This window comes from Podarcis liolepis, assembly GCF_965112155.1.
Source record: "Podarcis liolepis genome assembly, chromosome: 8".
Lineage (NCBI taxonomy): Eukaryota > Metazoa > Chordata > Lepidosauria > Squamata > Lacertidae > Podarcis > Podarcis liolepis.
In genome coordinates this window covers 5,017,803-5,043,892 of record NC_139560.1, presented here as the reverse complement: position 1 = coordinate 5,043,892, position 26,090 = coordinate 5,017,803, and the positions used below count along the sequence as shown (strand labels likewise).

At 46.6% G+C, this 26,090-nt stretch overlaps 1 protein-coding gene across 1 annotated transcript in view; it reads right to left on the bottom strand.

Annotated features, from left to right (window-relative positions):
• Positions 1 to 26,090, bottom strand: part of TSNARE1 (t-SNARE domain containing 1) — a 401,022-nt gene that overhangs the window by 252,091 nt on the left and 122,841 nt on the right. The gene's annotated exons all lie outside the window — the stretch shown is intronic.

The window sequence follows — 26,090 nt, the reverse complement described above, 5'->3', positions numbered from 1 at the left end:
ATCCCACCCCCCAGAAAACACTCTGAGGCCTGACCCTCTCCGATTGTTCTGCATTCAAGCACTGAGACTTCCGAGCTGACTCAATACACAGCACTCTTCTCAAACAGATCTCGCTGCTGCAGGGGCTTTCTTGCAAGATGCAAGGAGCCCAGCTTTAGAAAAGATCCTTTGCATTGGTACCCAAGGGTTTATGAGCCACAGAATCCTGCAAAGCATAAGCCATCCTTGTCTTTGTTCTTCTTAGCCATCAGCAGACCTTCCTAAACACAGCCCAGTGTTCATTCAGAATAACCAAACCAAATTCCTCGGTATCTTCTGGGTAAGAGATGAGCGAGCTCTCCCCAGCTCACCCTGGACTGGCTCAGAAATAATATGAGTCCTTAGTAGCTACACAATGCTAACTCTCACATAAGAAGAGAAGAAGATGAGTTTGGATTTGATACCCCGCTTTATCACTACCCGAAGGAGTCTCAAAGCGGCTAACATTCTCCTTTCCCTTCCTCCCCCACAACAAACACTCTGTGAGGTGAGTGAGGCTGAGAGACTTCAGAGAAGTGTGACTAGTCCAAGGTCACCCAGCAGCTGCATGTGGAGGAGCGGGGAAGCGAACCTGGTTCCCCAGATTACGAGTCCACCACTCTTAACCACTGCACCACACTGGTGCAATTCTACCACTATTCTGGGCACCCCAGCTGATGAAGGGAGGGCTCCTCTCCGGTGGGCGCCATTGCCATTATAAAAGAACAAGGAAGGTGCTCATGGTGAGTTCTGGCACCTCTTTTTTCTGGAAAAATAGCACTGGATGAAGGACACTGACCAGCTGGAATGTGTGCAGAGGAAGGCAACCAGGATGATTAAGGGTCTGGAGACCAAGCCATATGAAGAATGGTCGAGGGAGCTCGGTATGTTTAGTCTGGAAAAGAGGAGGCTGAGAGGAGATATGATAGTCACCTTTAAATATCTCAAGGACTATCACATCGAAGACGGAGCAAGCTTGTTTTCTCCCACTCTGGAGAGTAGGACCCAAACCAATGGCTTCAAGTAACAAGAGAGGAGATTCAGACTAAACATCAGGAAAAACAGTAAGAGTTGTTTGACAGACTCCCTTGGGAGGTGATGGACTCTCCTTCCTTGGAGGATTTAAAGCAGATTTTGGATGGTCATCTGCCATGGATGCTTTAGTTGAAATTGATGCGTTGCAAGGGGTTGGACTAGATAACCTTTGGGATACCTTTGAACTTTTTTCAATTCTATGATTCTATGACTTCACTCTGTCCCGTAGGATTCCCATAAGAAAGAAGGCCCTTCCCACCCCACCTTATTAAGGCTAGGAGAGAAGAATGGGGAGATCTTTATGACCTGGACTCTTAGCCCTTATGGTTAATGAATTGACAGGGACTCGATCCTTCAGACCTTTCATTTTATAAGTGCACAATATGTTCCTGTGTCCACAAACAGCTGAGCTCTACAATCACTTGCTATTCACATACAGTGAGCATAAGGTCAACATACATAGAGATCAGCCACACAAATCTTTTGCAGAGACATTTGTCCTTGCCTAGAGAAAGCCTGCACCTGTGTTCAAAGTAATGTGTGAACAAGCTTAATCTTTCTTGTCCTTTGCTGACTTGCAGGGAGCAGAGGGGTCAGGTCCATGAAACCACTTCAGAGACTTAGTCCCCTGGGCCCTGCCCCACAGACACAAAGTCTTTGCAGCATGCTGTGAGATACAGTGGTACCTCAGGATGCGAACGGGATCCGTTCCGGAGCCCATTCGCATCCTGAATGGAACGTAAGACGCGGCGGCGTGTCTGCACATGTGCAGGTCATGTTTTGCCACTTCCGCGCATGTGCGTGACATCATTTTGAGCGTTTGCACATGCGTGAGTGGCGAGACCCAGAAGTAACACGCTCCTTTACTTCTGGGTTGCTGCGGAGCATAACCCGAAACTGCTCAACCTGAAGCACATTCAACCCGAGATATGACTGTATTTACAATGCAGTCAAACCAACCATGCGTGTTTGCTAGATAGGCACATGATAGGAGCTGAAGTTCACAGAGTTTTCCTGCTAGAGGGAACTCTGAAAGAAGGAGTGTAGCCTTCACCTGGCTGAGTACCGTACTTCCTCACCGTTCTATCACCTCATTCCAGCAATGTAGAACATATGCCAAGTTTGAGCTACAGCTCAGACTCCATCTTAAGGTAGATTTAAGTACCGTATGTCTTTGAAAGTGGATGACCATTTTAAACCTATCTGAACAAAGCTGCTGTGTCTGTTACTCTTTGACGCGTATTCTGAGTGAGTAAATGTTATTTTTGCCTTTTAGGTAAAGGGACCCCTGACCATTAGGTCCAGTCGTGACCGACTCTGGGGTTGAGGCGCTCATCTCACTTTATTGGCTGAGGGAGCCGGCATACAGCTTCTGGGTCATGTGGCCAGCAGGACTAAGCCGCTTCTGGCGAACCAGAGCAGTGCACGGAAATGCTGTTTACCTTCCCGCTGGAGTGGTACCTATTTATCTACTTGCACTTTGATGTGATTTTGAACTGCTAGGTTGGCAGGAGCAGGGACCGAGTGACGGGAGCTCACCCCGTCAGGGGATTCGAACCGTCGACCTTCTGATCGGCAAGTCCTAGGCTCTGTGGTTTAACCCACAGCGCCGTGCAGTAGTAGCATACATACCTTTTCTGACACCTGTGATCACCTTTTCTGACACCTGTGATTATTGTTTTAGGGGGGAGAAAAGGGAGACATACCAGGAGAGTTCAATCTGCCTTAAATCATTTTGGATCGCTTAAACTAAAAGGCTAAAAGAAGCCTAGCAAAGCTTCCCTTTATAAGCTGCAAAGGGGTGGCCTTCTGCTGAACCCGCAAACGTGAGGGAGGAAGGATAGTACCTAATACATATAGCCTCTCCTAGCATTTATACGCATCCCTACACATACTAGGGAGCAAGGCACTCAGACCAGCTCCTGAATCTCAAGCCCTACAACTGCATGTGAAAACTCCATCACCACCCAATTTGCCTGCCGAGGTTCTTCGTCAGGAAAACTCTGGCATGCAATCCTTCCAAAGACTCTCTCTCGTCCCCAAATGCAAATCCTTGTCATTTCCAGCAGTGGCCCATCGATCTTCCTGAGCGGGGCACGCTGCCAACCCATGCCTCGCCCGCAAATCTGCCGGAGAAACTCAAAATGCAGAGAGTCCTTCGTTTTGCAAATGTGGCAAAGCCATTAAAAAGCCATTAGAAATAGATAATGAAATTAAGAGGATAATCTCCTAATAGGAGCCAGGCTTTGCCTAGGGAGTCCCGGAAGGGCTCAGCGATGTGGTGGGCTAGCTGTGCTTCGACCAAAGACAAATCGAGTGTTTGCAGAAAGGGAAAACAAAGGAGGCGACATTGTTCTGCTTGGCAGGAAGGCATAATAGATTCTGTCTGCGGAGATGGATCTGCACTTGATGCTCTCAGATCACAACAGAAGGGAGCAAATGCCGACTATTATTTTGAATTTATTTAGGGTTTGGAGTACATCAGACATTCGGCAGACATCATGGGGCCTGCTTCTGACTCAGAGAGACTGAGCTTCATCAGCCCACACCTGTGGGTGCTTGCAAAGGCAGGAGGCACCATGGCATGGCATCAGTGGAAGCTAACCGGCACCTTATTCCTAACAGGGACTTTGGTTCTACTAAGGCTTAGGGAAGTGTGAATCGACCCCCTTCCTCCCACAGCTTGGAAAATTTCACTAGCCTGATGAAAAACTTTTTGAGAAGAGGGATGTGGCTTGGTGGTACAGCTCCTGCTTTGCATTTGGAAGGTCCAAAATTCAATTCTTGGCATCTTCAGTGTTGGTGCTGACCTTTAAAGCCCTAAATGGCCTTGATCCAGTATACCTGAAGGAGCATCTCCACCCCCATCATTCTGCCTGGACACTGAGGTCCAGCGCCGAGGGCCTTCTGGTGGTTCCCTCCCTGTGAGAAGCCAAGTTACAGGGAACCAGGCAGAGGGCCTTCTCGGTAGTGGCACCTGCCCTGTGGAACGCCCTCCCACCAGATGTCAAAGAGAACAACTACTACCAGACTTTTAGAAGACATCTGAAGGCAGCCCTCTTTAGGGAAGCTTTTAATGTTTAGTAGGATATTGTATTTTAATACTCTGTTGGAAGCCGCCCAGAGTGGCTAGGGAAACCCAGCCGGATGGGAGGGGTATAAATAAATTATTATTATTATTATTATTATTATTATTATTATTATTATTATTATTCAGTTAAGGATGGAAAAGACTCCTGGCTGAAATCCCAGAAAACTGTTGTCAGTCACTGTAGGCAATCTTCCGATGTTCCTCCTATTGGAGAAGGACCATAGAGATACATAGAGGACCACAGAAGAGGAGAGTGTTAGGAAAACATTCTTTAAAGAAGCAGATACGGTTCCTTTAAGTTTAAGAAAGGTTTCCAGAAGTTTCTTCAATGTGTGGGAGCGGCACTCCAAGCTTAATTGGTGGCAGCTGGAGATGAATTTAAAAGGACGAAGATGAGTTTGCAATTTGACGCACGTAGAGCGCACACATTCGCTGTTAGTACACATGCTTACAGCTAGTCTGGATGCATGGGAAAGTGTGCTGCTCATACTATGGGTTTGCAGTATCAGGACTGTTTATTAATAAACTGAAAGTATACTGTGCCGAAGAGAGGGAGAGGGACTGTAAATAGTTTGTAGAAAAGCTGAAAAGCTTGTATACTCAAATGCTTGCATAAAGTAATTCTTGACTGTGCATTCAAGTGTGCCTACAGTTTTTGTCGTCTGCTGCAAGGGAAACTCTGCTAGACACTTTGGGAAGTGGTTATCATCAGTAACCTCTAATAGAGAGGACTCTTATGCTCAAACCCTGCTTTGGGTTTCCCACGGGCATCTGATTGGCCCCTGTGAAACATGATGGGCCATTTTCCTGATCCAGTAAAGGTAAAGTGACCCCTGACCATTAGGTCCAGTCGCGGATGACTCTGGGGTTGTGGTGCTCATCTCGTTTTATTGGGCGAGGGAGCCGGCGTACAGCTTTCGGGTCATGTGGCCAGCATGACTATGCCACTTCTGGTGAACCAGAGCAGCGCACGGAAATGCTGTTTACCTTCCCGCCGGAGCTGTACCTATTTATCTACTTGCACTTTCATGTGCTTTCGAACTGCTAGGTTGGCAGGAGCAGGGACCGAGCAATGGGAGCTCACCCCATGGCGGGGATTCGAACCGCCGACCTTCTGATCGCCAAGTCCTAGGCTCTGTGGTTTAACCCACAGCACCACCCGCATCCCACCCTGATCCAGTAGGTTCATCCTCTTGCTTATAAATCCCTGGCTTGACCCAGCAGTCCTCCCGTTGAGTTCTGAAACGGACAGATGTTTTGGAAATCATGTTCCAAGCCGGGTTGCCTGCAAAGGACACTTCTTCCCCTTTTCTTGACAACTGAAGGTTGTTGGCAGCAGTGCGCCAGACTCCTCTTCCGCCTCCCCTCCCCGTCATATCGTAGGTGCTTGCAGAGCTATAACGCCAAACCCGCCATAAACCTCCCAGCAACTGCACCGGTGGGCCTCGTAAACTTCCTCCTGATAAATCTGAGACAAAGGCGCAAAACCCGCTGCCTGATTCATTATTCATTGATGAGGCCTGCAAAGAGGTTGCGACAACTTCAATCAACGTGGCTGCCGGCTTCGACTTTGCTTGCCCGGCTTGCCCCCCTCCCCCAAAAAACCTGCAGGACGTACAAGTGCCGCTGTAGGGATGTTTACTATTCTCTGCCGCTCCCTTTGCCCTTTTGAAAAGCGTTTCCTGGGGAGATTCAGAGCCACAACGGAAGCCTTCCTCAAGGTGAAGAAGCTGAGGCAAGCCTGAAGAGCTGCTCTGAGAGTTCAAGACCACATGGCCTATTGAGAGAGCAGGATGGGATAATGGCCATGGAGGGCAGTTAGACCTACATTGGCTCCCAGTACGTTTCCGAGCACAATTCAAAGTGTTGGTGCTGACCTTTAAAGCCCTAAACGGCCTCGGCCCAGTATACCTAAAGGAGCGTCTCCAGCCCCATCATTCTGCCCAGACGCTGCGGTCCAGCGCCGAGGGCCTTCTGGCAGTTCCCTCATTGCGAGAAGCAAAGCTACAGGGAACCAGGCAGAGGGCCTTCTCGGTAGTGGCGCCCGCCCTGTGGAACGCCCTTCCAGCAGATGTCAAAGCAATAAACAACTACCTGACATTCAGAAGACATCTTAAGGCAGCCCTGTTCAGGGAAGTTTTTAACGTGTGATATTTTACTGTATTTTTGGTTTCTATGGAAGCCGCCCAGAGTGGCTGGGGAGGCCCAGCCGGATGGGCGGGATATAAATAATAAATTATTATTATTATTATTATTATTATTATTATTATTATTATTATTATTATCATCATCATCATCATCATCATCAATTTCACATTGCAAATGTCATTACAACGCTACCAATGATTTTAACTGTTTACCATTGTTTTTTAAAAATAAACTACAAATTTACTCCAGTCTCTTAACAGATACTTGATCTTCTTGGTTTCTGATCTTCCACACCAGTTTTGGCCAGAGTGGCTGGGGAGGCCCAGCCAGATGGGTGGGGTATAAATAATAAATTATTATTATAGTTATGGGTCTTCTCGCCATACATTGTCTCATCCGGCGGGGTGGGGTTCCTCATGGTGAACTGGGGGTAAATAAGAGGTATGGTGAGCATTCCTATGGCCCTGGAAACCAGAGGAAATGGGAATTTCACCCCACTGTCCATGGTCTTTCCATCGCCAGGTGACAGGTGAGGTAAGGTGAAGAACAAATTGAGGAGGCTGTTCACTATTTGTTGGTGAACACCTTGCTAGCCAGGCCTACAGGACTGCTCAAGGTGCCCTGACTATAAAAATGGAGAAATAGAGAGAGATATAGCCGCATCGGCAGCATATCTCTTCTTTCTCATATCCAAAAATGCAAGAAGGGCTTTTACACTCGCCAGAAGCTTGGCTCTGCCCTCACTGGTCCTGGAAGGATCCTTTTAAAAAGTCCCATATGCTCAGAGACTTTGTGCCTGTTCAATGGGGGAGATAGGAAGCCCAGAGCACTTGTTCTTTAGATGTACCTTTTATGAAGAGACACGTAGTGAAACCATTGATCCCCTGCTGGTGAGGCTTAGGCAAAGGTCATAAGATGACCCGGATGGTCGCCAAATTCTGTGTACAGATCTGTAGGCGCAGAACACCTTCCAACCCAAACCAAAATAAAAAATTCCTTCCAGTGGCACCTTAAAGACCAACTAAGTTAGTTCTTGGTATGAGCTTTCGTGTGCATGCACACTTCTTCAGATACCTTCAGGTATTTTATTTTGACTATGGCAGACCAACACGGCTACCTATCTGTAACTGGAACCCAAACCAGTTTGTTAAGAAAATCCCCAAACTCGGTTTCATGGGTGACTCTGGGTCATCTCTCTGTTGTAGCTCATTTTAAAGTTTTAAGTGTCTATACGCTTATCGCATTTATAAAGTTTAAATCTATTGTTATACATTGTTTTAAATGTTTGTTTTCCTTCTGGGATTGTACCCCCAAGTGTGTTTTATAAGCTGGTCTCCGACCATAATAAATTATCTATCTACCCAGGCCTACATAGATTGACCTCCACAACCAGGGGGCTGCCTCCGCCATTGTGCCAACCCTGCAGGAGCAGTAATGTAATCAGGACCCAGAGCTGTGGCTTTCCACCTTGTCCCCAAACCGTTCTAGCTTCTGTATCAGGAGTCTCATGAGGACCAGTGTGTCTTCCAGTAACTCCTACATTATGGCGTTCAGAAGATGCCCTTTCTTTTCTCTGTCCTGAATCTTCCAGCATTCAAATTCACTGGATGCCAGCGAGTTCTGGCATTATGAGAGGGGTAGAAAAGCTTTCTTTCTGTCCATTTTCACCATGGCACATATAATTTTTTATATACCTCTATCCTGACACCTCTTACTTGCCTTTTCTCTAAACTGACAAATCCTAAAATATGATATATATATATATATATATATATATATATATGCAGGTTTTGGTGTCCTCGGGTGTCTTCCCGTGTAAAAGTTGGGGTGTCTAGGCGACGTTTCGACGAGGTCTCACTCGTCATCTTCAGGCTGGTGCTTTCGGCTTCTTGTTACTGGAACAGAGCGGGATCTCAGTGTTTGAGTTCCTATAAATACTGTAGAGGGGTGTGGTGTATTGCCTCAAAAGTTCTGGGCAGAGGGGAAGTTCCCAGGCTAGTGTTCTTTTCTTCTTTTGTTCCTTAATTACTTGAGGGATATCTTGAGTGATTTCTTGAGTGATATTCTGAGTACCACTTAGGTGGGTCATTAGGTGTGGATTAGTTGCTAAAGCCTTCGTGTCTTGACCTCTTGAATTTGTGAAGAGTTTTTCTGGGAAGATGGCTGTACTGCACTTAGTTGTGCTTTGGCTTGGCTTCGTGTATAGGGGCGAGCTGTGGTTTTGTGCCCTGTGCCGGCCAGATCTGTGTAGGGATTGCAGGGGGGTGCAGCATCCGGAGGTGCCACTATGGTTTGGTTACTGGATGGTGTCTGTAATTTATCTGTGGAGAGGGTCTGGGTTTGGGTCTGGTGTGGTTGATTGGTGGTGGCGTTCTGTGTGCCTCTGGATCTGGTGTCGGTTTTTGTGGGGAGGGCTAATTTCCAGATGTCTGGCAGGCGGGACGTGTCGTCACGCTTGTTCATGTTGTGAGGGTGTTTCTCTATCTCGATGGCTTCCATGATTATTCTCTTGTGGTGATGTTCCATGTTAAAGAGCAATTTGGAATCTGCAAAATTAATTTCGTGTCCTGTTTCTTTCATGTGTTGGAAAAGAGAGGAAGATTTTTCTTCTTTTTTGACGGCATTCTTGTGTTCTGCGATACGTGCATTTATTCGTCTGTTTGTTTGTCCAATGTACGTGGCTGGGCAGACTTTGCAGGGTATTTCATAGACCCCTTGGTTTTCCAACTGGATTTTATCTTTGGGGTTTCTGAGGATATTGGCTATTTTTTGGTTGGTGCAAAAGGCTGTTTTGATATTGTGTTTATGGAGGATTTTGCTAATTTTATCTGTAGTGCCCTTGATATAAGGAAGGAGGGCCATGCCATTGTTTTCTTCCGTGTCTTGGTTTTTGGGGGGTGTTTCTTTTTGGATTAGCTTCTTAACCCTGTTTTGCTGGTATCCATTGGCGATTAACACATTTGAGAGATTCTGTAACTCAGTTGTCAAGTGGTCTTTGTCAGCCAGGCGTTTGGTTCTGGAGATGAGGGTCTTGGCTACGGAGTTTATTTGTGCAGGGTGGTGGTGTGATTGAGCATGTAAGTAGCGGTTGGTGTGTGTTTTTTTCCGGTAGATAGTGTGTCCTAGGGAGCCATCAGGTTTTTTGTAGATTAGGACGTCAAGGAAGGGAAGCTGGTTGTTGGCTTCTATTTCCATAGTGAATTGTATTTTGGGGTGTAGGCTGTTGAGATGTGTGAGGAAGCTATCTAGTTTTTCTTTCCCGTGTGGCCAAATTACAAAGGTGTCGTCAACATATCTGAGCCAAAGTTTGGGTTTGTGTTCTGACTTGTCTAAAGCATTGGTTTCAAAGTGTTCCATGTACAGATTTGCGATGACCGGTGAGAGGGGTGATCCCATAGGTGCTCCTTCTATCTGTTTGTATCTTTGTCCATTGTGGATGAAGTACGTGTTGGTTAGGCAGTGGTTGGTCAGGTCCAGGATGTATTCGGGGGGATTGTATTTGTTTTGAATGGCTGTCAAGGCTTCATTAATGGGCACTTGTGTGAAGAGAGATACAACATCGAAGCTCACAAGTAGGTCATCGGGATGTAGGTTTTGCTTCTTTATTGTTTCTATGAACTGGAAGGAGTTTGTAACGTGTGAAGAGATGGATTCTGCATAGGGCTGAAGTTGCTTAGCGAGAAATTTAGCGAGATTTTGTAGAGGTGAGCCTATGGAGCTGACTATTGGTCTGAGTGGTGTTCCTTCTTTGTGTATCTTGGGGAGGCCGTAGAGTTTGGGGCATCTGGATGATTTTTCTCTGGGGATGATTCTTAGCTGGATTTCTTCACTGATAGGAGAGGCTTTTATTTTGGATTTGGTGGTTTTTTCCAGATAGGTGGTGGGATCTGTTTTTATAGGTTGGTAGGTAGGGTCTTGGAGTAGATTTGATAGTTTTGCTTGGTAGTCCGATGTGTTCATCACAACAGTGGCATTACCTTTGTCTGCTGGGAGAATGATTATGTTGTTGTCTTTCCTCAGGTTGGTGAGTGCTTTCTGTTCTTCTTTGTGTAAATTGCTTCTGGGTGGTTTGCTGGAGCAGAGGATGTTGGTGACTTCAAGTCTGATTTTATTGGCTTCATCTGGGTTGATTTTGGTTAGGCTAAATTTCTCGCTAAGCAACTTCAGCCCTATGCAGAATCCATCTCTTCACACGTTACAAACTCCTTCCAGTTCATAGAAACAATAAAGAAGCAAAACCTACATCCCGATGACCTACTTGTGAGCTTCGATGTTGTATCTCTCTTCACACAAGTGCCCATTAATGAAGCCTTGACAGCCATTCAAAACAAATACAATCCCCCCGAATACATCCTGGACCTGACCAACCACTGCCTAACCAACACGTACTTCATCCACAATGGACAAAGATACAAACAGATAGAAGGAGCACCTATGGGATCACCCCTCTCACCGGTCATCGCAAATCTGTACATGGAACACTTTGAAACCAATGCTTTAGACAAGTCAGAACACAAACCCAAACTTTGGCTCAGATATGTTGACGACACCTTTGTAATTTGGCCACACGGGAAAGAAAAACTAGATAGCTTCCTCACACATCTCAACAGCCTACACCCCAAAATACAATTCACTATGGAAATAGAAGCCAACAACCAGCTTCCCTTCCTTGACGTCCTAATCTACAAAAAACCTGATGGCTCCCTAGGACACACTATCTACCGGAAAAAAACACACACCAACCGCTACTTACATGCTCAATCACACCACCACCCTGCACAAATAAACTCCGTAGCCAAGACCCTCATCTCCAGAACCAAACGCCTGGCTGACAAAGACCACTTGACAACTGAGTTACAGAATCTCTCAAATGTGTTAATCGCCAATGGATACCAGCAAAACAGGGTTAAGAAGCTAATCCAAAAAGAAACACCCCCCAAAAACCAAGACACGGAAGAAAACAATGGCATGGCCCTCCTTCCTTATATCAAGGGCACTACAGATAAAATTAGCAAAATCCTCCATAAACACAATATCAAAACAGCCTTTTGCACCAACCAAAAAATAGCCAATATCCTCAGAAACCCCAAAGATAAAATCCAGTTGGAAAACCAAGGGGTCTATGAAATACCCTGCAAAGTCTGCCCAGCCACGTACATTGGACAAACAAACAGACGAATAAATGCACGTATCGCAGAACACAAGAATGCCGTCAAAAAAGAAGAAAAATCTTCCTCTCTTTTCCAACACATGAAAGAAACAGGACACGAAATTAATTTTGCAGATTCCAAATTGCTCTTTAACATGGAACATCACCACAAGAGAATAATCATGGAAGCCATCGAGATAGAGAAACACCCTCACAACATGAACAAGCGTGACGACACGTCCCGCCTGCCAGACATCTGGAAATTAGCCCTCCCCACAAAAACCGACACCAGATCCAGAGGCACACAGAACGCCACCACCAATCAACCACACCAGACCCAAACCCAGACCCTCTCCACAGATAAATTACAGACACCATCCAGTAACCAAACCATAGTGGCACCTCCGGATGCTGCACCCCCCTGCAATCCCTACACAGATCTGGCCGGCACAGGGCACAAAACCACAGCTCGCCCCTATACACGAAGCCAAGCCAAAGCACAACTAAGTGCAGTACAGCCATCTTCCCAGAAAAACTCTTCACAAATTCAAGAGGTCAAGACACGAAGGCTTTAGCAACTAATCCACACCTAATGACCCACCTAAGTGGTACTCAGAATATCACTCAAGAAATCACTCAAGATATCCCTCAAGTAATTAAGGAACAAAAGAAGAAAAGAACACTAGCCTGGGAACTTCCCCTCTGCCCAGAACTTTTGAGGCAATACACCACACCCCTCTACAGTATTTATAGGAACTCAAACACTGAGATCCCGCTCTGTTCCAGTAACAAGAAGCCGAAAGCACCAGCCTGAAGATGACGAGTGAGACCTCGTCGAAACGTCGCCTAGACACCCCAACTTTTACACGGGAAGACACCCGAGGACACCAAAACCTGCATTCCTGTACCCGTGAAAATCTACGAAAACAAATATCTCACCTCTACGGGGAGGAAACCTTCCAGCTGACAAGAACCTACGAGAAACTAGAAATCCGAAGAGCCACCATCTTATGTGATCTCTTGTTCCTACGCAACTGCCGAGACAACAACTTAATTCCCACATGCTTCCAACTTAAATTCCACTCTAAAACCCCAGCTACCGAAAGGATCCTGAAACGAACTGAACTATCCCTAATCAGAAACGAACTACATAAGAAAAGATACCTACTAAACCAAACCAACAAAGATCTGCTCACTCTTCACCTCAAACTCTGTAACAAAATCCACCCTGCACTCTGGGACAAATGCAAACAACTAGCCGTCTGGAGAGCTGAAACTGAGACCTCACATAAGACAGACACACACACCAACAAACTCCACAAACTAGAGAGACGCCAGAAGCCCAGCCACCCTCCACAACAACCCATGAAACAAACAGTACATAACATATCAGACAGGATCCTCACCTCAACTGAAACCAAAGTACTCTCCAAAGGTTTCAACTTTGCAGTTACCCCGAGACGCATCCCCACGGAAAACATCATATGCGGAGTCGAAGCTAGCCTAACCAAAATCAACCCAGATGAAGCCAATAAAATCAGACTTGAAGTCACCAACATCCTCTGCTCCAGCAAACCACCCAGAAGCAATTTACACAAAGAAGAACAGAAAGCACTCACCAACCTGAGGAAAGACAACAACATAATCATTCTCCCAGCAGACAAAGGTAATGCCACTGTTGTGATGAACACATCGGACTACCAAGCAAAACTATCAAATCTACTCCAAGACCCTACCTACCAACCTATAAAAACAGATCCCACCACCTATCTGGAAAAAACCACCAAATCCAAAATAAAAGCCTCTCCTATCAGTGAAGAAATCCAGCTAAGAATCATCCCCAGAGAAAAATCATCCAGATGCCCCAAACTCTACGGCCTCCCCAAGATACACAAAGAAGGAACACCACTCAGACCAATAGTCAGCTCCATAGGCTCACCTCTACAAAATCTCGCTAAATTTCTCGCTAAGCAACTTCAGCCCTATGCAGAATCCATCTCTTCACACGTTACAAACTCCTTCCAGTTCATAGAAACAATAAAGAAGCAAAACCTACATCCCGATGACCTACTTGTGAGCTTCGATGTTGTATCTCTCTTCACACAAGTGCCCATTAATGAAGCCTTGACAGCCATTCAAAACAAATACAATCCCCCCGAATACATCCTGGACCTGACCAACCACTGCCTAACCAACACGTACTTCATCCACAATGGACAAAGATACAAACAGATAGAAGGAGCACCTATGGGATCACCCCTCTCACCGGTCATCGCAAATCTGTACATGGAACACTTTGAAACCAATGCTTTAGACAAGTCAGAACACAAACCCAAACTTTGGCTCAGATATGTTGACGACACCTTTGTAATTTGGCCACACGGGAAAGAAAAACTAGATAGCTTCCTCACACATCTCAACAGCCTACACCCCAAAATACAATTCACTATGGAAATAGAAGCCAACAACCAGCTTCCCTTCCTTGACGTCCTAATCTACAAAAAACCTGATGGCTCCCTAGGACACACTATCTACCGGAAAAAAACACACACCAACCGCTACTTACATGCTCAATCACACCACCACCCTGCACAAATAAACTCCGTAGCCAAGACCCTCATCTCCAGAACCAAACGCCTGGCTGACAAAGACCACTTGACAACTGAGTTACAGAATCTCTCAAATGTGTTAATCGCCAATGGATACCAGCAAAACAGGGTTAAGAAGCTAATCCAAAAAGAAACACCCCCCAAAAACCAAGACACGGAAGAAAACAATGGCATGGCCCTCCTTCCTTATATCAAGGGCACTACAGATAAAATTAGCAAAATCCTCCATAAACACAATATCAAAACAGCCTTTTGCACCAACCAAAAAATAGCCAATATCCTCAGAAACCCCAAAGATAAAATCCAGTTGGAAAACCAAGGGGTCTATGAAATACCCTGCAAAGTCTGCCCAGCCACGTACATTGGACAAACAAACAGACGAATAAATGCACGTATCGCAGAACACAAGAATGCCGTCAAAAAAGAAGAAAAATCTTCCTCTCTTTTCCAACACATGAAAGAAACAGGACACGAAATTAATTTTGCAGATTCCAAATTGCTCTTTAACATGGAACATCACCACAAGAGAATAATCATGGAAGCCATCGAGATAGAGAAACACCCTCACAACATGAACAAGCGTGACGACACGTCCCGCCTGCCAGACATCTGGAAATTAGCCCTCCCCACAAAAACCGACACCAGATCCAGAGGCACACAGAACGCCACCACCAATCAACCACACCAGACCCAAACCCAGACCCTCTCCACAGATAAATTACAGACACCATCCAGTAACCAAACCATAGTGGCACCTCCGGATGCTGCACCCCCCTGCAATCCCTACACAGATCTGGCCGGCACAGGGCACAAAACCACAGCTCGCCCCTATACACGAAGCCAAGCCAAAGCACAACTAAGTGCAGTACAGCCATCTTCCCAGAAAAACTCTTCACAAATTCAAGAGGTCAAGACACGAAGGCTTTAGCAACTAATCCACACCTAATGACCCACCTAAGTGGTACTCAGAATATCACTCAAGAAATCACTCAAGATATCCCTCAAGTAATTAAGGAACAAAAGAAGAAAAGAACACTAGCCTGGGAACTTCCCCTCTGCCCAGAACTTTTGAGGCAATACACCACACCCCTCTACAGTATTTATAGGAACTCAAACACTGAGATCCCGCTCTGTTCCAGTAACAAGAAGCCGAAAGCACCAGCCTGAAGATGACGAGTGAGACCTCGTCGAAACGTCGCCTAGACACCCCAACTTTTACACGGGAAGACACCCGAGGACACCAAAACCTGCATTCCTGTACCCGTGAAAATCTACGAAAACAAATATATATATATATATATATATATGCAGGTTTTGGTGTCCTCGGGTGTCTTCCCGTGTAAAAGTTGGGGTGTCTAGGCGACGTTTCGACGAGGTCTCACTCGTCATCTTCAGGCTGGTGCTTTCGGCTTCTTGTTACTGGAACAGAGCGGGATCTCAGTGTTTGAGTTCCTATAAATACTGTAGAGGGGTGTGGTGTATTGCCTCAAAAGTTCTGGGCAGAGGGGAAGTTCCCAGGCTAGTGTTCTTTTCTTCTTTTGTTCCTTAATTACTTGAGGGATATCTTGAGTGATTTCTTGAGTGATATTCTGAGTACCACTTAGGTGGGTCATTAGGTGTGGATTAGTTGCTAAAGCCTTCGTGTCTTGACCTCTTGAATTTGTGAAGAGTTTTTCTGGGAAGATGGCTGTACTGCACTTAGTTGTGCTTTGGCTTGGCTTCGTGTATAGGGGCGAGTTGTGGTTTTGTGCCCTGTGCCAGCCAGATCTGTGTAGGGATTGCAGGGGGGTGCAGCATCCGGAGGTGCCACTATGGTTTGGTTACTGGATGGTGTCTGTAATTTATCTGTGGAGAGGGTCTGGGTTTGGGTCTGGTGTGGTTGATTGGTGGTGGCGTTCTGTGTGCCTCTGGATCTGGTGTCGGTTTTTGTGGGGAGGGCTAATTTCCAGATGTCTGGCAGGCGGGACGTGTCGTCACGCTTGTTCATGTTGTGAGGGTGTTTCTCTATCTCGATGGCTTCCATGATTATTCTCTTGTGGTGATGTTCCATGTTAAAGAGCAATTTGGAATCTGCAAAATTAATTTCGTGTCCTGTTTCTTTCATGTGTTCGAAACGTCGCCTAGACACCCCAACTTTTACACGGGAAGACACCCGAGGACACCAAAACCTGCATTCCTGTACCCGTGAAAATCTACGAAAACATATATATATATATATATATGCGCTTTTCAGGTTTATACATATCACTAATTTTACAATCATTTCAACATTTCAAAACTTGACTTCCTTCCCCTTCTCTCTGCAGTTCCTTAAATTTATTGTTAATATCTTCTGCATATCCAAATTAACTTAATTTGCTCATTTATTCATCTGCTTTAAATGTATACTCTTACAAAATTACAGGTTATTACAACAATCCTGCCAATGTTCCACCAGTTTTTGTATCCATTCTTCCTTTGCTGGGACTTCTGCTTCTTTCCATTTGGGGGCAAGTAACATTTTTACCACTGTAGTAGCGTACATGGTGGGACACGGGTGGCGCTGTGGGTAAAACCTCAGTGCCTAGAACTTGCCGATCGTATAGTCAGCGGTTCGAATCCCTGCGGCGAGGTGAGCTCCCGTCTTTCGGTCCCAGCTCCTGCCCACCTAGCAGTTTGAAAGCACCCCTAAGTGCAAGTAGATAAATAGGGACCGCTTTATAGCGGGAAGGTAAACGGCGTTTCCGTGTGCTGCGCTGGTGCAGGCTCGCCAGAGCAGCTTTGTCATGCTGGCCACGTGACCCAGAAGTGTCTGCGGACAACTCTAGCTCCTGGCCTGTTAAGTGAGATAAGCGCACAACCCTAGAGTCGGACACAACTGGCCCGTATGGGCAGGGGTACCTTTACCTTTAACATTTTTGCCACTGTAGTAGCGTACATGAATAGATTTCTATACAGTTTAGGTAGTTCTGTCCCTATAATTCCCAAAAGAATCCTAAAATATCCCATTCATTCAAAAATATGATTAATGTTGGACAGCAACCTTCCTATTTATCACCAAGGCCTTGGAAAGGGCATTTGATGTGCATCTAGTTGGTATTATAGACTCATAAGATTCTAGATTTGGGAGGAGCTCTTAGGATAATCTAGTCCAACTCCCTCCAGTGCAGGAATATGCAGCTGTTCCGTATGGGGACTGAACCTTTAACCTTGGCATAATAATAATAATAATAATAATAATAATAATAATAATAATAATAATTTTATTATTTATACCCCACACCTATTTGGCTGTGTTTCCCCAGCCACTCTGGGAGGCTCCCAAAAGAACACTAAAAACAAAATAAATCTTCAAACATTTAAAGCTTCCCTAATCAGGGCTGCCTTCAGATGTCTTCCATAAGTCAGATAGTTGTTTATTTCCTTGACATCTGATGGGAGGGTGTTCCACAAGGTGGGTTCCACTACCGAGAAGGCCCTCTGCCTGGTTCCCTGTAACTTCACTTCTCACAGTAAGGGAACCTCCAGAAGGCCCTTCACACTGGACCTCAGTGTCCGGGTAGAATGATGGGGGTGGAGACGCTCCTTCAGGTCTACTGGGCTGAGGCCATTTAGGGCTTTAAAAGTCAGCACCAACACTTTGAATTGTGCTCAGAAACGTACTGGAAGCCAATGTAGATCTTTCAAGACCGGTGTTATGTGGTCTCAGCGGCCGCTCCCAGTCACCAGTCTCACTGCCGCATTCTGGATTAGTTGCAGTTTCCGGGTCACCTTCAAAGGTAGCTCCACGTAGAGCGCATTGCAGTAATCCAAGCGGGAAATAACTAGAGCATGCACCACTCTGGCGAGACAGTCTGAGGGCAGGGGGGGTCTCAGCCTGTGTACCAGATGGAGCTGATAAACAGCTGCCCTGGACACAGAATTGAGCTGCGCCTCCATGGACAGCTGTGAGTCCAAAATGACTCCAGGCTGCACACCTGGTCCTCCAGGGGCACAGTTACTCCATTCAGGACCAGGGAGTCCTCCACGCCTGCCCCCCTCCTGTCCCCCCAAAACAGTACTTCTGTCTTGTCAAGATTCAACATCAATCTGTTAGCCGCCATCTATCCTCCAGTCGCCTCCAGACACTCACACAGGACCTTCACTGCCTTCACTGGTTCTGATTTAAAAGAGAACCAACTGAGCGAACACAACAGCCAACCAGTATTCTTCAGGGCAGCTTCCACCATCTTGTGGGAAGATGCTCAAGGACAGCTGAAATGGCACCTCCAGAGTAAAGCTCCAAATCTCCCCACCCCGGACCCCGGTCCTATCTCATCTTACAGCAGCAGTAAGTGACTCCCAAATGTCACCGAAAAGCACTGGGCTAGCGGTGGAAATTTCATCGGAGGCCAGGAGAACGTGCTTGCCTTGCACATTTCAAGCCTGAGACAGATGTAGCAAAAACCTTCCTCTTTCCTCTTCCTCCTCCGAAAAAAAAGCCACCTCTTCTTTATGCTCTCCAGGCACGTCGAGATTAATGGACTTGTTTGAGTGTAGGGTATAGTTACAGTTCTCACCAGAGGGGGGGTGGAGTGAACGTAAATATGCTGGTGCCAAACCATAAAAGCATTTTTATAGTGTCATAAACCAATATCACAAGGAAAACCTGGGCCGAGGAACGAGAGGGGGGGGGGACGACTTAGAAAGAATGTATAGAGGGAAGGGGGGAACACAAAGTATTTATTTTTTTTAAGCTAACATAGGGCATAGCAGCCATAATTTTGTATACTGAGTTCTATTCTCATACATTCTGGGTTCATTCCCCCCCCCCCCCTGCAGAAACCAAGTAAGTCCATGAAAGAACAGGAATTTGTACTGCTGCTCTCTCTCTCTCTCTCTCTCTCCCCCCCCCCCCCCGCTGCTGCCTTTGCTAAGAGGATCATATTCAGTGGGTGACCCAGAATTCTTGGCTTTGCTTCACTCTTCTTTTTAGCAGAGTCTGCAGTCCCAAACCTTCCACACTCTAACTTCAATCTCGCAGCTAATTTGTGCTTGATTGCTGGCTCCCAAATGCTGAACTAACTGCGCTGAGAAGCACTGTGCTCGAGCTGATGTTAAAAGTGCCATTTGTGATTTGATTTTTGATTATTTTTTTTTAAGTCCCCAGGAAAAGGCATTGAAATCCCTCAAAGTATTGGGATGGTGAAAGGATGAAATATTGTGGGGGGGGGGGTTTGTTCGGTCCACAGTGTGAGGCAAAATGAGCTAATTTGCAGGTGCCAGAGTTGTGTACAGATCAAAACGCACACGTCTCCACATTTTGCAATCTGGTCTGGTTTCAAAACTGCATACAAAAATGTGTGTTTTGGGGATGGTGCATATAAAATTCACATACAAAGGCACACAAAATGTGTATCCTGGGTTCAAGTGTGCACAAAAGTACTTAACATTTGAATGTGAAATTGTATTTGATTTTGAACAAACTCCACCAAAAAGCACATGTTTTGAGTTGATGCTGAGGGATGTGGAAGATATTGTCAGGCTTCAGGAAATTGGCTCTCCCCCCCCCCCTTTGGCAGTAGATAAACAGAACAAAGAAAAAGGAATCTTCTTACCAGTTGAAAACTTTAATGATCACAGCGGGAGAACAAAGAATCCATTTCCTAGGAATGACGGTGCTCCCAATTAAGGGTTCCACCCACTTCCTCCCTAGTCATCCATGTCACTACAGCGTCTTGTAACCTGAGCTGGTACCCTCTGTGCTTTCTGTTCTGCTACCTTATCAGCTCTTCTTGACCATGGGCTGAGTGGATGAATGCTTTCCAGAGACTGTGAATCTGTTAACCCCCTCTCTCCCAGGGCTTCTTCTCCTAGCTGTTCCCCATCCAGTATTTCCCAGCTTCTGCCTTCTGAACTGTGCCCCTCTGCAAACCACTGTTCCAAATCTATACTGTCCTCCTGCTCCTGGGAAGATTCAGGATCCTGATCAGGAGCAGGGGGAGGGGGGAGGCTCTCACCATTCCTACTCAGTCCAGCCCTCCTCAGCACAGTCCCTGACAGATATGCAGAGATGCAGCGGTTCATCAAAACACACACCAGTCCGAATGTGTGGGGCTGTTGCAAGATAAATTAGATTGTCAGTTTCACAACCTAAGGGTTGATTTCCACTCCCAGACAGCTGTGCTCTTGTGGAGAAACTTTTGGGGGCCACCTGCCAGTGGTGGTTGTGGCCAGCAGCAAAAGTGGCAGGAGGAATGGATGTGATGCTAACCTTTGCACAGGTGTATACAAACACCTCTCTACATCCAGGCAAGCAAGAGAAATCAATGAGACATTGCCGCTGAGTTGGGCAAGCAAGGAAGGGGTGAGGGGTGTTGCCTGGGAAGGTCATGGCCTAGGGAAGGTCCTGAGGGCCAGACAGAGTCACGGATAGCTGCATTTGGCCTCCGGTCCTGAGATTCCTGGCTCCTGCTTTAGAGAATGGCACATCAAGCCATCCATCACAAGCCTACTGTTTCTGCACTGCACTCTATGCAATGTGTGATAGCAGCCCTCTGGTAACTGTTGCTTTATTTTTGTAAACGATAAAAAGAGGAATGGAATTTGTGGCTATTCCTTGCTTTCCTGTAAAAATTATAACCGAATTTATGGGGCGCTGTAAAAGAAACTTCTCAGAAAGCTGCCACATTCTGTCATCTTGTGCAATCCAGGAGAGCTGTCATTCAGGTGGCCCAAAAGGATACCCCCAAGAAGGCAGATAGTTGGGTCAGCAGAGCATGAGACTATTAAGCTTGGGGTTGTGGGTTCAAGCCCCACATTGCAGGGGGTGAACTGGATGACCCTCAGGGTCCCTTACAACTCTACAGTTCTTTGATTCTAAGGGATTCCAAACAACTGACCCACCAGCACAGAGAGTTAAATCCGGGCAGATAAGAAGATCAACTCATAGCCACCTATAGATTTTACTGGTGCAGCTACTGCCTGTTTGCGTTTGTTTATTTTGAATTTTCTACCCCACCTCCAAGGCTTCTCGCCGTGATACATAAAGCTATAAAAAGAAGTTATGGACTTCGTTTTTAAAAACACACACAAAGCAAAATAATTAAAAACAATCTTAGCACACATAGCCCATGAATCACAAAATATTGTGAATGTTAAAGGTCAAGCTAGACCTAATGGTTCTTTGCATTTCAGTCTGGATGAGTCATAACCATCAACTAAAAAGATTTCAGCAGCAAATGGGAGACATGGGAAAGGAGTATTGACTCCTCTCTGAACCCACCTACTTACTCCCCAAAAGGTTCAAACCCTTCTGGGCAACCCAAGTTCACCCCCAGTATTGTAGAGAAACTGATTACAAAGAGAATTTTTAATAGGGACAAATGTTCTACGCTGAGGCAGAAATAATCAAATGTACAAATATAGGATGGACAGAAGCAGTGGCGTAGCGTGGGTTGTCAGCACCCGGGGCAAGGCAAGTAATTTGCGCCCCCTAACCCGGGGCAAGGCAAGTAATTTGCGCCCCCTAACCCGGGGCAAGGCAAGTAATTTGCGCCCCTTAACCCGGGGCAAGGCAAGTAATTTGCGCCCCCTCACCCCTAACCTGCCGCCGCTGCCAGCTTCTTCTTGCTGCTGCCTGGTCTGGTGTGGTTCTCTCCCGCGCTCAGCACTGCGCTGGGCAGCCGCTGCACTGTCCCTCCCCCATATAGTCCCTCGCTCTCTCTCCGCACCGCATGCGTGGCACCCCCCCCTCCACAGTGGACGGCGACCCAGCGGCTCGGATCGGATTCGCACAGCCAGCACTGCAGTGAGAGAGAGTGAGTGAGCCAGGTAGGGGCAGAGAGCTGAGAGTGCGAGCGCCCCCCCCCCCAGATGTTGTGCCCGGTGCGGACGGCCCCCCCTGCACCCCCCATGCTACACCACTGGACAGAAGCAATCTAAGGATCTCAGTAGACCACAAGGTTAACATGAGTCAACAGTGTGGTGCAGCAGCAGGAAAAAAGAGGAGTACATGCTATTTTAGGCTGACATCTTTCCGCAGGGCCTTCAAGACAGAGTTGTTCCACCAGGCCTTTGGTCAGGGCCCAGCCTGACTCCCTCCTCTGGCAACCTGCACAGAATTTTGCTTAACGGTTGCCATTAATTTGATTTTAATTAATTTTTATAATGAAATGTTTTTAGAATGTTAGATTATTTGATTGTTTGATTATTTGATTTTTGTTAGCCGCCCTGAGCCTGGCTTCGGCTGGGGAGGGCGGGATATAAATAATTTATTATTATTATTATTATTATTATTATTATTATTATTATTATTATCATCATTATCATCATCATCAACAACAACAACAACATAAGTAGGGTGTCCCAATCAAGGGAAGTGATATTCTGCCATTGTCAGACTACACCTGGAGTACTGTGTCCATTTCTGGGCATGACAGTTGACAAACTGGAATGTATATAAACTGGAATGAAGGTGACCCGGAAACTGCAATTAATCCAGAATGCGGCAGCTAGACTGGTGACTGGGAGTGGCTGCCAGGACCACATAACACCGGTCCTGAGAGATCTGCATTGGCTCCCAGTACGTTTCCGAGCACAATTCAAAGTGTTGGTGCTGACCTTTAATGCCCTAAACAGCCTCGTCCCAGTATACCTGAAGGAGCGTCTCCACCCCCATCGTTCAGCCCGGACACTGAGATCCAGTGCCGAGGGCCTTCTGGCGGTTCCCTCATTGCGAGAAGTGAGGTTACAGGGAACCAAAGAGAGGGCCTTCTCGGTAGTGGCACCCACCCTGTGGAACGCCCTCCCTTCAGACATGAAGGAAATAAGCAGCTATCCTATTTTAAAAGACATCTGAAGGCAGCCCTGTTTAGGGAAGTTTTTAATATTTAATGCTGTATTGTTTTTAACACTTGATTGGGAGCTGCCCAGAGTGGCTGGGGAAACTCAGCCAGATGGGTGGGGTATAAATAATAAATTTATTATTATTATTATTATTACTATTACTACTACTACTATTATCATCATCATCATTATTATTATACAAAGGAGTGCACCAAAACGATCAGGGGTCTGGAAAACAAGACTTGGGAGGAATGGTTAAGGGATTTAAGTATGCTAAGCCTGCAGAAAAGGAGACTTAAGAGGAGATATGGTAGCCATCTTGAAATATTTAAAGGGCTGTCCTTGTTAGGAGTTCAGCATACACTCAAGTAGGACTCTGGTAGGGACACATGCCTCACTGGCATGTTCTCTCCAGCCAATCTGGGCGGCTTCCAACAAAAATAGTAAAATACAGTAATGATTTTTCATATCAAACAGTGTCATCAATGCTATGGAAATCATCTAGGAGGAAAGCACTGTAACTTAAGTAAAAAGCCAGTCCCATGAGCCTATCTGCATCCACCAACTTTGCATTTCTATCTCCTTCACCATACTCCATTGCTAAACACCTGGAAGAAGACTAACACTGGAATACTATACATATCTAGTCAGAAGTCCTGCTGAGTTCAGTGGGATTTGCTCCCAGGTAAGCAAATACAGGATTGCAGCCTCACTGAAAGCCCCCATAAAGATGGGTAAAAGTACCCCTGACCGTTAGGTCCAGTCGCGGATGACTCCGGGGTTGCACACTCATTTCACTCTATAGGCTGAGGGAGCCGGCGTTTGTCTGCAGACAGCTTCCGAGTTATGTGACCAGCATGACTAAGCCACTTCTGGCAAACCTCTACTCCACTAGAAGTCCCTGTTAAAAAGAGCAGCAGATGGACCAATCTACTAGGGGCTGGATTTACAGAGGCCCTTCCACTCAGCCACACCCAGGACGCATGTACAACTTTCCCAGCTTGTCCACCTACTTCAATTCCAGCAACCGGGAATCATCTGCTCTGCTGCCAAGCAGACAAGATGCTCTGTGGAGTACTGGCTGCCTTTCCCTCAACCCCATCTGCTGGGATGGCTTAGAGCCCATCCACCAGTCGCCGTGGCCCCTTGCCAGGGGCCGCGGTGCCAAATAAACAGAAGCTTTCGAAGGACTGAATCTGGCTCCATCTGCAAGGAACTTCTTCACTGTAAGGAAGGCTTTCTCTCTTGTCCTTTTGCAGATGGTACAAGAGCACCAGCTGTGTCCTCGTCAGAAATTTGAGCTTGTGGAATGGCAAGGAACAAGCAGGGCAGGTCCCAGGTGAAAGGAACAAGCTGGGGAGTTGGTTGCTAAGAGTTTTGCAGCTTAGTTGGTGACACACTTTCCTTGGTGCTGACACTTTCGTAGGTACTCAGTACTAAAGCTACCCAGCCTGCTGTTGCCTTAGGACAACCAGTGGGGACTACCAAATGTGAAGTGGGACAGAGGGCTTAGGTCAGGGTTGGGGAGACCTATCTTCCCCACATTCCATGGGGCTACCTACCTGTGAAAGACTTGGAACCAGGTAATCTGATTTTTGGCCTTGCTGATAATACATACATGCCATTTTCCCATTCACGGCAAGCAGCTGCGTAGAGTTTCTGCAGGGGCTTCAATCAGTCAGCTAATCAGTGGTTCCTTGCAATCTGCTTTCCCCTCATTTTGCTCCAGCTGTGTCTTCACCTGTCCCACACTTAGAATCACAGAACTGTAGGGTTGTGTGCTGGGCCCGGGGATAACCCGAGAAACGCAGTCCAGGACCGGTCCAGAATCTGAAGGTTCTGCTAGGAGTCAGTCCGACAGGGCCAAGGCAGGACACGAGGCAGGAAACCAGGCAAGGACAGGTACAGGATCTCAGGCAGGATCTAGCATACAGAATGTTGCTCCCACAACCTGGGGCGGGGTCCGACAGCCTTTTATCTTTGTTGGGGTAACGGCCAGTCCTGATCCCCTGTTTTGCCCGGAGGCGAGCACTCCTCCTGCGAGTACTCAGGTCTTTCCTTCTCTCAGACCTGAGTCTCTGCAGCTCGGGAGACGTCGGTGGGTTACTAGACCCAGAGGCCGCCTCCGCCTCCCCTGACCCAACTGGTAGTGGAGCAGCTGTAAGTGATGGCCCAGCTGGAGGCAATGAGGTAATCCCCGCATCTGGAGCCAGGGCAGGCTCAGGCCCCTGACTCGGCCCAGCTGGTGCTTGCTGTAGGGGAACCTGTGTAGACTGGGGCTCTTCAGGATCAGGCCCTAGAATTGGTTCAGATTTTGCCTGAGGCAAAGGATCCAGTGCAGACTGAGACTCCTCTGGTTCCGAGTCCGAGCTCAAAATGGTCAAAGGCCTGGAAATGATGCCTTATGAGGAACGGCTAAGGGAGCTGGGCATGTTTAGCCTGGAGAAGAGGAGGTTAAGGGGTGATATGATAGCCATGTTCAAATATATAAAAGGATGTCACATAGAGGAGGGAGAAAGGTTGTTTTCTGCTGCTCCAGAGAAGCGGACACAGAGCAATGGATCCAAACTACAAGAAAGAAGATTCCACCTAAACATTAGGAAGAACTTCCTGACAGTAAGAGCTGTTTGACAGTGGAATTTGCTGCCAAGGAGTGTGGTGGAGTCTCCTACTTTGGAGGTCTTTAAGCAGAGGCTTGACAACCACATGTCAGGAGTGCTCTGATGATGTTTCCTGCTTGGCAGGGGGTTGGACTCAATAGCCCTTGTGGTCTCTTCCAACTCTATGATTCTATGATTCTAAGTCCCAGGCCATCATAGGTTGGAATGGAAGGGTCATCTAGTCCAACTTCCTGCAATGCAGGAATCTCAACCAAAGCATTCAAGGCAGGTGGCCAGCCAACATCTGCTTGAAAACCTTCAAGGAAGGAGAGTCCATTCCACCTTCCAAGGGAGTCTGTTCCACTGCTGAACGGCACTCGTTCTCTGAAAGTTCTTCCTGAAGTTTAGCTGGAATCTCCTTTCTTGTAACTTGACTCTGTTGGTTTGGGCCCTACGCTCCAGAGCAACTGAAAACAAGCTTCTTCTCTCTTTCATGTGGCAGACCTTGAGGGTGTGTTTTTTTTTTTAAAGATGGCTATCACATCCCCTCTCAACCTCTTCTTTTCCAGGCTAAACATATGACTTGAATTCATATGTGTTGTCAGGAGTAGTGAGAGTGACACTCCGCCAGAGCA